Raw genomic sequence first — 14,162 nt, forward strand, 5'->3', positions numbered from 1 at the left:
TATGCTCCTCGCAGTATTTAGAGTGAATTATCCCTAATGCAAATAGATCCGTGAACCACTCCTGAATACCTAATGTCCAAGCATCTTAAAGGTTTATATAAGGATTTCAGAAACTGACTTCTGGGTTGGGCACGGTGGCTCATGTCTGTGATCCCAGCACTTTGGGAGGCTGAGGCAAGTGGATCATTTGAGGTCAGAAGTTCAAGACCAGCCTGGCCAACAAGGTGAAACCCCATCTCTAATAAAATACAAAAATTAGCAGGTGGTAGTGGCACGCGCCTGTAATCTCAGCTACTCAGGAGGCTGAGGCAGGAGAATTACTTGAACCTGGGAGGCCGGGTTGCAGTGAGCTGAGATCATGCCACTGCCCTCCAGTTTGGGAGACAGAGTATAACCTTGTCCCAAAAAAGAAAAGAAAAGGAAACTGATTTCTGCCCAAATCTCCATCTGTATCCCTTTCCCCATCTGCCTTTTTCTCTGGAATTACTGAGCTGCTGGTAATGGCCCCCTCACCCTTCCTCTTCTGCAGAGAAATGCATACTCTCTTGGAGGCTTATCTTCCTCTCTTGTTGCTGCCTGGCATGTGCTCACCGTTTCCTGCCCTCTGCCTCGCTTAATCTGGCTAACCTCACTCTCTAAGTCTCAGCTCATGGATGATCTTTAGGAAAGCCATCCCTGACAGCTTCTATTTTCCTTTCTTATTCCCCAGTGCCTAACACTTAGCAGGAACTCAATAAGTAATTATTTAGCAAAATTAAGACTGTTTATACAAAGATGATTCAAAAGATTGTCCTCTACCGTCTAGCAGCAAAGGGGGTCAACATGTAAAGACATGATGTGCAGGTCAGGTGGTAAAGTGACACTAGAAAAATTGACAAGGTACTAAGGGACCCCAACAAAGCAGACACCTGTGTGTGTGGAGAAAGATAGCTAGAATCAAGGAAGATTTCACATAGCATTCTGAGCCTTTTTTTTTTTCCTCTTTTTGGAGGCAAGTTCTTACTCTATCACCCAGGATTGGAGTTCAATGGCATGATTGAGACTCACTGACACCTCAGACTCCTGGGCTTGAGGGATCTTCTCATCTAAGCTTCTTGAGTAGCGGGGACAACAGGAACATATCACCATACCTGTCTAATTTTTTGTAGAGTCAAGGTTACCTATGGCTCCCAGGCTGGTCTTAAACTCTTGGCCTTGAGCAATTCTCCCATTTTGGCCTTCCAAAGTGCTGGGATTACAGATGTGAGCTATTATGCCCAGCCTACTTTCTGAGTCTTAAAAGATGAAAATAAATTTTTCAGAATAGCAGGGGAAAACATTTGTGATGTAAAAAATCGGGTGCACACTAATTGAGGTATAAAGAACAATAATTTTGCAAATTATTAGTAACTGCCAACTCAATTAGTGTCTTGTTAAAAAGATAGTGTTACAAAGTATAGTAAAGCATTACATTGTATATTTTGACTGTATTTCAAATTTCTGTTTTGTTTCCAACAGTTTTGTTGACTTATGTTGGGTGGAACAATTTGTGAGTGACCCTGAGATTTTGCATGGCTTGAATCTGGTGATATCTGGTGTCTCCCCAAGTGGTTTGTTGAAGTTTTGGATAATTAGAAGTATTTCTTACAGAAGTAAATATTTCAGTAAACATTGTTTCATTCAAACTCTCAAAATATAAAATACAAAGAAATGTTATTCTCTATTTATTTTTATAAAGATTATAGTCTTTATCTAACTCTTCTTAGTTCATTTGAACTAAATCAATGAATTTGTCAACAGAACAAACCTTACCAGTGGCTTTAGAGGAAGAGCAAGAAAAGTGTGAAAGAAGTGAAAAGAAGCAATCACAGGTATATGAAAATTTAAGTTCTTGTTTAATATTAGGGTTTTTTTTTTTGCTTTACTAACAAAGCATAGTCCAAATGACATGACCTTTCAGACTATACCTTTAGAATCCAATAGATCATAATTTTATATTTAATTTTTAAAACATCTTAACCAGTTATGAAACTTAAGATATTCTTACTATCTCTAGTAACTATTAGTTATTCTAGTAATTCTTAGTATCTCTAGTAACTCATAGCTGTCTTTACCCTTGGAATTGAGGCAAGAAATTTTCAGAATTATCTTGCTGTTTTATTTATATAACCTTACTCATAATACACAAGGTAACATGAAGTATTGGGTCATATTACTGAGGAATAGAAATTATGAACAGTTTAACAACAATGGCCACTGAGTTAAAGTAGTATTAAAGGAGTCATCATTGCCAGTGCTTCAAATGTTGCAGTTTTATATTTCTGGTCACCAGTGCCGAGGTTAAAGATTTATTCTGTTTTGTGGTCACCAGTTGACTTCTGTGTCTGTGTTCAGGGAGTGAATGGGGTCATAAAAGTCAATGCAGTTGCCTATTACGAGAATCCTACCTTGCAGAATGGGACCTTTGGTGTCAGGGTGTGAACAATAACTTTATTTCAACATAAATACATAGTAAACATTACTAAAATTTAAAAAATCCAAACCCTATCACTACCGGAACTTAAAATATATTAGAAGTGGATATAAGCAGAAATTCTATCTAGATACATAACACTATCGTAGTATATCATTTGAATTAGAATTTAAAATTTTGCTTCTCTTTCTTATTGGTGTTCAGTTTAGCTCTTAATAATTTAGTGTTTGCCTAGTGCTCTAGTGAATCTTCAGAAATAAACATGCACTGTAAGGGCTCACTCTTTCTGGTATGCTTAGGTAAAGTCTTCGTAAGAGAGGAAGCTTTTATAATACTACCTATCATCTTTGAATTCATTTCTGGTAGATTTTACACAAATGCATTAAGTTTAGTCCAAACAGACACTGAGAGTTCAGCTTGCTGGTTCATGTTTCTGTCCTATGTTAAGCCAAGGCAAATTATTTTTCACTTTTTAGTTACAATCCCATAATTTAAGAGTAGCAACACATAGATTAAGTTTCACAGTTAAATTTTAACTATTTTCTAATATTTCTTTGTTTATACTTGATTAAAGCTAATTTTAAAACATACACTCTGACAGAAAAGACATCTGAGAAACAAAATAAGCAAATTTGTTTTCCATTTTGCACCTGCCCCCCCCCCCAAAAAGTCTCAAGAACCAGAACTGGGTAAGAACAGTGATAAAGGGACTCAATCTATATATTCATGACTTTCTTTAAAATTCATTACAAACAAGTTCAAGCTGAATATTGGTAAAAGTTCTGAAAACTCCAAAATTACTGCTTGCCCCGAGGAAGAGCTCCTACATGGTAACTCTAAAGAGGGATGAACAAAAAAGGAGTGCCCTCTAGTCTGATGAATCATGTCCCTGATTGTGAGGAGAAAAATGTATCTGGAGGGTCTAGCTCTGTGGCAGTCCAGGCAGCGCCTGAACAGAGGAAGCCCATGTCAAATGTCTTTTTATTCCATTCACACTCCAGGTCCCTGAAATACACTTACTAGTCATCTTCTAAGCTTCATTTAAATTAAAATAAATCAGACTATAAAAATGATAACAAACCAGACACACAGCTTGTTTCTAACACAGATGATGAAAATTTTTGTTATGATATAGAAACTGAAAAAGTAAGGAACGCAGTAATTATGATTGAAATGAAAGATGATTAAGAGTTTGACATGCAAAAGGAAAAATATATAAACCCAAATACCACTAATTGGAAATTAGACATTAGGCATTGGTCTCAGTCTAGAGATCCAGAAAGTCTTTTTGATTTGTGGTTTACCCACCCCAAAGAAATGAAGCGTATGATTCAGATAGAAAGTCACAGTATTTCTGCTCCTACAGATACTTATAAAAACAGAAAACCAACACAGTGCTTATTCCAGAAGCCGCTGTATGACAATCCCAGTGTTAATAACTACAAAAGTATGAATCTTGAATTATAAAATGCGGGTTATTCTTTGCCACATAGTGAGAGAACATCAAAAATATAGCTAGAAGACTTACAGCAAGATATTCCAAGGTCACTAACATAGCACATGTATACATATGTAACAAACCTGCACATTGTGCACATGTACCAAAACTTAAAGTATAATAATAGTAAAAAGAATGAGGTAGGCATGTTACAAGTAGAGTTCCTGGCTTTGGAGAAAGAGAAAGTCCAACTTCAAAAAGACGGAGGTTCACTTGCTGCTTCTTTTTTCTCTTTATCAATTATTTGATTTAGTCAAATTTTCTATTCAAGAAAATCTCATGTGTACAGTTACAGCGGGGTTTTCTAAATGTGTAATTATGTGTCAAAGTAGATTAGTCCTGCTATCTAAACAACGGTTCTGGAGAATGTTCTCATAATGTTTCTTCATTAATCAACCTAAGTCTCACTCTCAGTCTTCCAAGTGGCATATGAGCTGGGAAACTAATTCAGCCATATACCATGTGACCTTCTGAACCAGATCAACATAAAGAAATTGCTAAAGAAATAAGCTTTAGATTCTAGATTCTTTTTTCTGTATTCATTTAGGGATGAATTACATTTATTTAATGATAGAATGGGAATACAATGGGAGGGAAGCAATGACTGAGATGAGCCACAAAAACACGTCTAGCCTTGAGAGTTGCAATGAATATTCCCAGCCAAATGAGTCTGTTTAATGTGTTTTCATGCATACAAGTTTATCTGCTTAGCTCAAACTGTTTGAATGTATAGTTCCATCATGCTTATTTCCAATATTTTGAAAACAAATATATACTTCCACATATTTTAAAAAATCACCACTCCAATATTTCTGTTGAATCAGACCTTACATTATGTTGTTTAATAAAGTATGTTAAGTTTTGGCATGTATGATTTTTATCATGTAAGAAAGAAGCATAATTTCTTGGCTAAAAATTTAGCCTTTGACTCTTTAGTAGAAAGTTGAGTTCTGTACATGGTGTTCTAAAGATAGACAAAAATCGAGAGATTTTCTTCTTTCAAAGTAAAAGCAGATGAGGCCTTTTCCCACCCTCTGAGGTGTTAAATTGCTTTGCTCAAGTTAGACTTTTAATATATCTGACTAATTTGATAAATTTATCTGGTAATTTATGTAATTCAGCAATATGGAATTGTATCACGCTATTTGGTGCCGTGAAATGCTGGGGAATGCCACCTCAAGAGCTCTGGATGAAACATTTCATATGTCTTGGTTGGTTTGACTCCCATTTTCAGTAGATAATGGGGCTAAAGTAGATAACAGTACTGTATGTTTTCTACCTATAAATGTTTGTGGTAATTGAATGTGAAATCTGGGAAGCATCTCGTTTTCCAGAATTCTGCACTAGAAACTCAGCAGTTTCACTCTGCTTCTTGTGTTGTGGCAAACATTGGTTCCCATAGTTCAGGGAGAACTTTCACTTTTTTGATATCCCAGGATCCAAAAAAAAAAAAAAAAAAAAGAGATAAAAGGCAGTGGGGAAAAGAATAGCTCAGTGCAGAAAAGGGATAACTTCTTTACTCTTCCTGAAGGTCTACAAGGTCACATCCTCTTAATCTGGTTATTTCATGTAAAATCCAGGTGGCAATGACAGAACATATATGTCATGCCTGTGTCTTTTTATTTCTCTGTTTCTGCCAGTCAGATAGCATAAACGTTTATATCAGATAGCAAAGAGTGGATGCGAATAAAAGCACAAAATGGAGAAGAGTCCTTTTTGAAATTTTGGAAAATTATTCCATTCACTCAAACAGAAATGAGCAGACTTGACAAAAATTTCAATGATAAAATGATAAGTATCTTATAATTATTATGTATAATGATAAAATTAAAGTAAGCACAAAATACTTTTATCATTAAAATGGTGATAGTTAACCTGAATCAAGTGAAAAAATCAGGGAAAAAGTTTTTTTATTGAATAAAATAATAATTATTATTCATATTACTTTTATTAAAGGTCAAAGAAGGAAATAATACAAACAAAAGTGAAAAACTACAACTATCAGAAAATGTATGTCATAGTACGTCTTCTGCTGCTGTTGACAGATTAACCAAAAAGAGAAAGGTTGGGAAAACGTATCCTCAGCAATTTCCCAAGAAACTGAAGGAAGAGCATGATAAGTAAGTAAGCCTATAGCAGTGTGTTTTTGTTTGTTTTTTTATTTGTTTTTTTTTTTTTTTTCTGAGATGGAGTTTCTCTCTTGTTGCCCAAGCCGGAGTGCAATGGTGTGTTCTCACCTCACTGCAACCTATGCATACTGGGTTCAAGTGATTCTCCTGACTCAGCCTCCCTAGTAGCTGAGATTACAGACATGTGCCACCCTGCCCAACTAATTTTTTGTATTTTTAGTAGAAATGAGGTTTCACCATGTTATCCAGGCTTGTCTCGAACTCCTGACCTCAGGTGTTCTGCCCACCTCGGCCTCCCAAAGTGCTGGGTTTACAGGAGTGAGCCACCGTGCCTGGCCACCTATAGCAGCATTTCTCAGCAGATAATTGTCATTGTGCTATAAACTAATTCAAAATTGGACTAATGTTCCTTATGATTAACAAGTTTTATAGTTTTACCAGGGATATTTAGCCCTGCCTGGTAATCAGAAAAATGCAAATTAACATAAAATAAGATATATTTTGTAAAGTCATGCTGATATTGAAAAAGTAATTACTACCATTGAAAATGTGAGGAAAAAGGCATTCTCATACACTGTTGGTATATGAAATTGGTAAATTATTTCTGAAGGGTAACTTAGTGCTGTGTATCAAAATTTCAAATAACCTGACATCCCTTTAACTCAACAACTCCACTTCTGGGACTAGATTTCACAGGAAAACATAACTTGTGTAAACATACACATACTTATTAAGGGCATTAATTATATATTACACATAATGAACAACAGCTTAATAAATATATAAAATATATGTAATAAGAAGGTGAATTGGAAGTATTAAGAAAGAATTATAAAAAGTGTGGGGTAACAGATGGTAGACTCTTTAGCCTAGTTTTAGATGACAATCATCTGCAGATATAGTTTGTGTGAGAGACATCTTACTCTGTAAATCATTTGGAGAGACACCTACAATATTTCATAGAGATGAAAATTTATTTCTAGTGAACTTATACGCTTGTCAATAAATAGTAACTTAAAAAATTTAGTTGATTGTAAATGATCTTTTCTAATCGGGGAGTAATTATGACTGTGTGATTTGAAAAGGTAATTTTGAACTTCTAACTATACTGAATTATTTCCAGTATCCTTTTTTATAATACATACTAGAGTGACTAGTAACAAAAACTTTAGCAGAATATTCTTTCCTTACTACTTTTCAAGTATATGCATTAGTTTGAAGATGTTGAAGTGAGAAATTAAATATCTGAGAACTACAAAGGATAAATAATCCAGAACATAGAAATTTTATTAGGATGATAAAGAGCATCTGCAGAGGTAGATCACAGGATGATCTCTTTGTTTTTTAACAAAATGAATTTTAAGATAAATGTCTTTATCTGCAGATGCATCTTAAGACAAGAAAGTGAAGAAAAAACAAATGTTAATATGCTGTACAAAAAAATAGAGAAGAATTAGAAAGGAAAGAGAAACAATATAAGAAAGAAGTTGAAGCAAAACAACTTGAACCAACTGTTCAATCACTAGAGATGAAACTGAAGACTACAAGAAATACTCCAAATCAGATAAATCAATCTTTGGTAAAAATTCTATATTTTAAACTTTATTTTATCAATGTTACTTATAATATCCTCTTGATGTAATATATAATATTTTGGTATAAAACAAACCAGAAATGTTATCTCATTTTCAAAAAATGAATGATGACACTTACAGGTACAATTATTAATATTTATTATAAATCTTGGCATCCACATAGGATATTATTTTATTACAAAGAGCTTTTGAAAACAATAATATGCCATAATATATACTTAGTGATAACCTATTGATAAAGATTTTTTTCCCAGTAAAATTGTTCCTTGTACTTCCCGCTATTTCATATTGATTACTGTACCTAATACTATAAAGAGGAAACAAATTATTGCAATCACAAATAATCTCATGATATTCTAAGAAGAGCTCTATAAATTTTATCTTATTTACCATTGGTGTTTTGAAATAAAAGTTTTCTTTCGTATTGATACATTTACACCACAGAAGTAACTGTGATCTGTCAGAGAACTAGAAGTAGAGTCAGAAGTCCTGGGGAAAATCCTGTAGCTTGCTTATATTTTTAACATTTCTTTTTCAAAATTGTGGTAACTAGATGAGTTCATCAATGAATGTATATAGGAGTGACTCGTATAATGTCTAGATTTATGATTTAGTAAATGTAATTCTTACAACTGACTATAAAAGTGTTAAAAGAGTCAAATTGAAATAGAATGTTATCAGTGAAACAGAACTGTAGTAACTCTGGGAAATTTTATCTGTCCAAGTACGTGTGAAGTAAGGTTCTTACTATAGGGTGGTGTATGGGTTAGATATCAAAGTGTAAATGCAATTTTTTGATATATTTTAATTTAGTCAAATTTGTTAATGCTTTAATTTATGCTTTTGAGTTTGTTGTAATTCAGGGAAAGGCTTTTCCAATTCTGAAATTCTTAAAAATTCTCTGGTGTGCATGTGTGTGTGTGTGTGTGTTTACTTTTATAAATTCATTGACTTTAAATAAATTTCTGAACTTTTTGGAACTTATGCTCTATAAGGTTCAAAGTTTTGCTTCAACTTTTTCTCCAGTTGGATATCCACTTACAGTAACCTTTTTAGTATATGGATGTGCAGGTTATTCTTTAACTTCAGAGGTAATCATGATATGTTATTTTATTGAGTACTAGCTAAAATTTTCTTTTGTTTTATTTAGGATTTTCATAATCACGAAGAAATGAGAGATCTGATGGATGAAAATTGCATTTTGAAGACAGATATTGCTATACTCAGACAGGAAATATGCACAATGAAAAATGACAACCTGGAAAAAGAAAATAAATATCTTAAGGACGTTAAAATTGTTAAAAAACAAATGCTGCCCTTGAAAAGTATATAAAACTCAATGAGGAATTGATAACAAAAACAGCATTCCGGTATCAACAAGAGCTTAATGATCTCAAAGCTGAGAATACGAGGCTCAATTCCGAACTGTTGAAGGAAGAAGAAAGCAACAAAAGACTGGAAGCTGAAATTGAATCATCAGTCTAGACTGACTGCTGCTATAAGTAAACACAGTGAAAGTGTGAAAACAGAAAGAAACCTAAAACTTGCATTAGAGTGAACACAAGATGTTTCCGTACAAGTAAAAATGAGTTCTGATATTTCCGAAGAAGAAGATAAGAATGAGTTTCTTACTGAACAACTTTCTAAAACGCAAATTAAATTCAATACCTTAAAAGATAAGTTCCGTAAGAAAAGAGATACTCTCAGAAAAAAGTCATTGTCTTTAGAAACTCTCCAAACGACCTAAGCCAAACACAGCAGCAAATAAAGGAAATGAAAGAGACATATGAAAATGCAGAAGCTAAAGTGAATAATTCCACTGGAAAGTGGAGCTGTGTAGAAGAGAGGATATGTCAACTCCAACATGAAAATCCGTGCATTGAACAGCAACTAGATGATGTTCATCAGAAAGAGGATCATAAAGAGATAGTAACTAATATCCAAAGAGGCTTTATTGAGAGTGGAAAGAAAGACCTCATGCTAGAAGAGAAAAATAAGAAGGTAATGAATGAATGTGATCATTTAAAAGAAAGTCTCTTTCAATATGAGAGAGAGAAAGCAGAAAGAGTAGTAAGTATCAAGGAAGATAAATATTTTCAAACTTTTAGAAAGAAAATTTAAACATTTGGTTCTGGATACATGTTGAACTTAGTTGAATATAAAAATCAATGGATAAAAAGTGCGTTTACCATACTGTATAATTCCATTTACATGAAGCATCCAGAAAAGATAAACGTATAGGGAAAAAAAGTAGACTAATGTTTGCAAAGGGCTGGGGCTGAAAGCTGGTAGTTACTGCTAATGGGGGTGAGGGATCTTGCAGTGATGGAAATGCTGTAAAGTTGGATTGTAGAGATGGCTGCACAACTCAGTAAATGGACTAAAAAATCTTTTAACTTTAAGTTAAAACAGATACATTCTATAGTATGTAAATTATATTTCAACAAAGCTGTTTTAATAAAAAAAAAAAGGAAAACCGTGTTTACTATACCAGCTTAGAAACGTGCCTCATTTCTAGGAAATAAAAGGTAGAGGTGAGAGATGATTTACTTTGAGAAAAGACATTGTGTCACCTATGAAATTTTATTAGGCACAGAGTCATATTTTAAGGTAGATAGTTCTGTACTGCTGAAATAATAATTTTAATGACTTTATGTTGCCACATGTTAAGACCATAATGTAAGTATAAATGGAAATGTTTACACCTGAAATGAGTATTTTCAAATTAAAATTTAATTGATTTTTTTGACACTTAATTCTAGATTTCCCAGATGAACTGAAGTGTATTGCTGTGTCTTGTAATACCTTGCTTTAAGTAGCTTTTTATGTATTTTAGTTGGTATATCTTTGTTATTAATCATATTAATTTAACAAATTTGAAAATATGTCAAATTACATATTTTTATGACTATGTAATGTTTTAAAGGCACCTACTTGTTATAAAATCATAATTTAGGATACATGTAATATTTAGCAAAACTATATTTGGTTTAGTCTTCCCACTGGTATTTATAGTTTACTTTGAATATTTATATTAATAATTAGCTCCTAATTTTTATTTCAAGGCTCAATGACTATCATTGGAATATAATTTTGTTCAGTACAAAGATACTTGTAGCTGCCTGTGATTTATGAGTAAGGCATTAGATCTCTATTTTCAGGCTGAGGGGTGGCAGGCTTCACGTACAGTGGGAATGGAGTAATTACAGGAGGGAGTTGTAGGAGCTTTGAAGTCAGAGAGGGAGGTAGAGACCTGTTTACCTAGGACCTCAAAGGCCTTTGGAATTTTACTTTTATTCTGAGATAGGAATCTGCTGGAAGGATTTGAACAGGTGATTGAATATGTCAGGAACTTTGAGGTTGAGTTGAGCTTCTAAGATGATTGAATGGTGGGATGAATCTGTTATGTAAGTAAGAGAATACCAACTTGGCAGGAAGAGAACATATTGTGCATCCCTCACTGAATTCAGTAATAAATTCAAATGTGTACATGTGATTAAAAGAAGGTGAATTGATATGTGTGGTGATAATTTTCAAAGTAAGTATGTTAGAGTTAAATATTATTAACATAATTTAATAATAAGGCAATTTATAAAATCAGTAACAAAAATATTTTCTCAGGTGGTTGTGAGACAACTTCAACAAGAAGCGGCTGACAGCCTAAAAAAATTAACTATGTTAGAGTCTCCACTGGAAGGTATATCACATTATCACATTAATTTGGATGAGACACAGGTCCCAAAGAAGAAATTATTTCAAGTGGAAAGTCAAGTATGTATGGAACTTAGCATGTCAACTGTTATTCTGTAGCTAGTTGAATTACATAACATGTTTTAGGATACTAATTATGGCAGAAGCTTGATTTTTTATTTTCATTACAATGAATTATTTCCATTTTACTATCTCTATAATGTACCTATTTTTTTATATAGTGACTTTCATTCTACCATTTTGAAAAACCATTGCATACCTTTTCTCTTACAATATGTACCCTTGGAAAAGTTGAGAATTATACATCATTCCTCATAGAAAACTGACTTTTGTCCTGTTAAAACAGTATTTTTAAGTAATTTTTGTATTGCTCTGATGAGGCAGGCCAGATTAAATCAGAGAAGAATGTTTCATGGAATGTTCCAGAAAATTGTCTTATTTCTTCACTTTTGTGAGTGGACACAGAATCTGTGTCTATTTATTTCACAGATTCTAGGTTAACTTGTACAGAAAGGCCATTATACTATTCTTTTTAAAGTGCATGTTTTAGGTTAATTTACAAACTATTTGAAAAGTTAGGCATTTTCTTTATTTATCTTTTATTTAAAATATACTATAAAACTGTGGAAATATTTAAATTTGAGATAACATGTACATCAAAAATTGAGAGTTGAGAAAATTATCTTGATCCTACCTTTGGATTTTAAAAACAGTTTCACTGAGATATCATTCACATTTCAGAGAGTTCGACCATTTAAAATGTACAACTCAGTATCTATTAGTATATTCACAGCATTTTCATCACCCTGAAAAGCAACCCCACATCTCCTAGGCATGACTGCAGCCTTCCTCCATGTCCCTCCACCTACCTCTGTTGTAGGCGACCACCATCTATCTACTTTTGTCTCCATATGTTTGCCTGTTCTGCTTATTTCATATACATAGAGTTATACAATACGTAGTCCTTTGTGACTGGCTTTTTCACTTAGCATAATGTTTTCAGAATTCATTTAGCATAATGTTTTAGCACACATTGGTAGTTTATTTCTTCTTATAGTTAAATGATATTGTATTCCATGGCTACACTGGTTTTCCACTCTTTCATCAGTTGATGGACCTTTAGGTTAGTTTCCACTTTTTAGCTTTTATGAAAAATGCTGCTGTGAACATTCACTTACAGGTTATTATGTGGACACGGGTTTTTATTTCTCTGCCATTGGGCTTTATCCTCAGAGTTAATTGGGCAGATTTCAGCACTTGTCTTGCTCATGCTATTCTTTCTACCTTCTCAGTTTCTGTTCATCTAGCCTCATTCACTCAGACGTGGCAGACAATTTATTGTTTTCATGAAGCTTTCTCTGACTGTTCTCTCATTGACCTTATGTGTTAGCAATCATTGTCTAGTCTGTGCAGAAAAACTTAGTTCTTAATTTTACATGGCTTTTTTTATGGAAGATAATTTTCTCTCATTATAAATTTGCTTAATGGGGGAATAATATATAATATGTATGCCACCTATCCTTGCATACATTGAAAATATTTTAGCTTAGAAGTTTGTAGCATACAATTCAATACTTTATACCATACCAATTATTTCTTCTTTGAGACCTTGACACAGTAAGGTTTATATTCTAAGTGTGTTTTTAGCAATTATATATCAAATCTAAACCAATTAGTTTAATACAGGAGACTTGTTAAATCACATATTTATGTTTTTCTCTCTATGAAAAAGAATCTAAATTGGCCTTTTTTCACTATGCAGCAGAACTGTATTTCTGGACTGCTACCAGTTTGTCAGCTGAACAGTTCTGGGTGCAGCTTGTCCGATGACAGATAGCAGAGCACCTCAATCTGATTGCTCAGCAGAGTGCTTGTGAAGGCAGCACCACAGCAACAGTTGCTCAGAGGGAACGGATTCAGGAGCCTTGATTTAGCAATAGAGTCCAGGGTTTTCAGCTCAGTGTCTTTAGCCTGTCTCTGCTGGTCATGTCAGGTATGTACTATTCAATATAGGAGGTGCTGTTTACATTGTAGTACATACATAGTCATTGCCTAATGAGTCATACAGAGAGAAAAGTAAGTTATAAATTATGTCCCCCATTTGCTGCAACTCTCAGTGGTAAGAATGATTCAGTGCAGCTATAGGAGAGTACTTCCATTGGCATGCCACCTGCCTAAAATACACAATTTTGTTAAGATATACAATAAAATTATTATGTTAATAGCAAATATTTTATGTAGCTCACTATGTTCCATGTAGTCTTCTAAGTGTTTCATGTTAGTCCCCAGTTAAACACCTGGTTTTGGAAGGCTGAAGCAGGAGGATCGTTTGAGCCCATGAGTTTGAGACCAGCCAGAGCAATATAGTGAGACCCTGTCTCAAAAAAAAAAAAAAAATTAAACACTTATCTGAGGCATGGTGGTGCACGCCTGTAGTCCCAGCTACATTGGGAGGCCGTGGTAGGAGGGTCGTTTGAGCTTGGAATATTGAGGCTGTAGTGAACAGTGATCAAGCCACTGCACTCCAGGCTGGGTAACAGAGGGAGACTCTGTCTCATAAATAAAACGTTTTGTATAGATTCCCATAGAAGTGAGTTAGACATCAGTCATAGAATTATTAGCCACTTTGATGTCTACCTTGGGAGTAAAACATATAATAAGGGGCAGCGTTAAACCATCTCAATCAATAGCCTCTAACTTCTCGAGAAGGTTCTTATTTCATGAATTTCTAAACAAGCGACTACCTGGATTAAGACATTTGGTGGACACCATTTTGA

General features: G+C 33.9%; 1 pseudogene; it reads left to right on the top strand.

The window, feature by feature from the left end:
• The first annotated feature begins 1,763 nt into the window (after positions 1-1,763).
• On the top strand, positions 1,764-10,404 carry LOC134728877 (putative ankyrin repeat domain-containing protein 20A2; annotated as a pseudogene).
• The last annotated feature ends 3,758 nt before the right edge of the window (positions 10,405-14,162 follow it).

This window comes from Pan paniscus, chromosome 14 (genome assembly GCF_029289425.2).
Source record: "Pan paniscus chromosome 14, NHGRI_mPanPan1-v2.0_pri, whole genome shotgun sequence".
Taxonomy (NCBI): domain Eukaryota; kingdom Metazoa; phylum Chordata; class Mammalia; order Primates; family Hominidae; genus Pan; species Pan paniscus.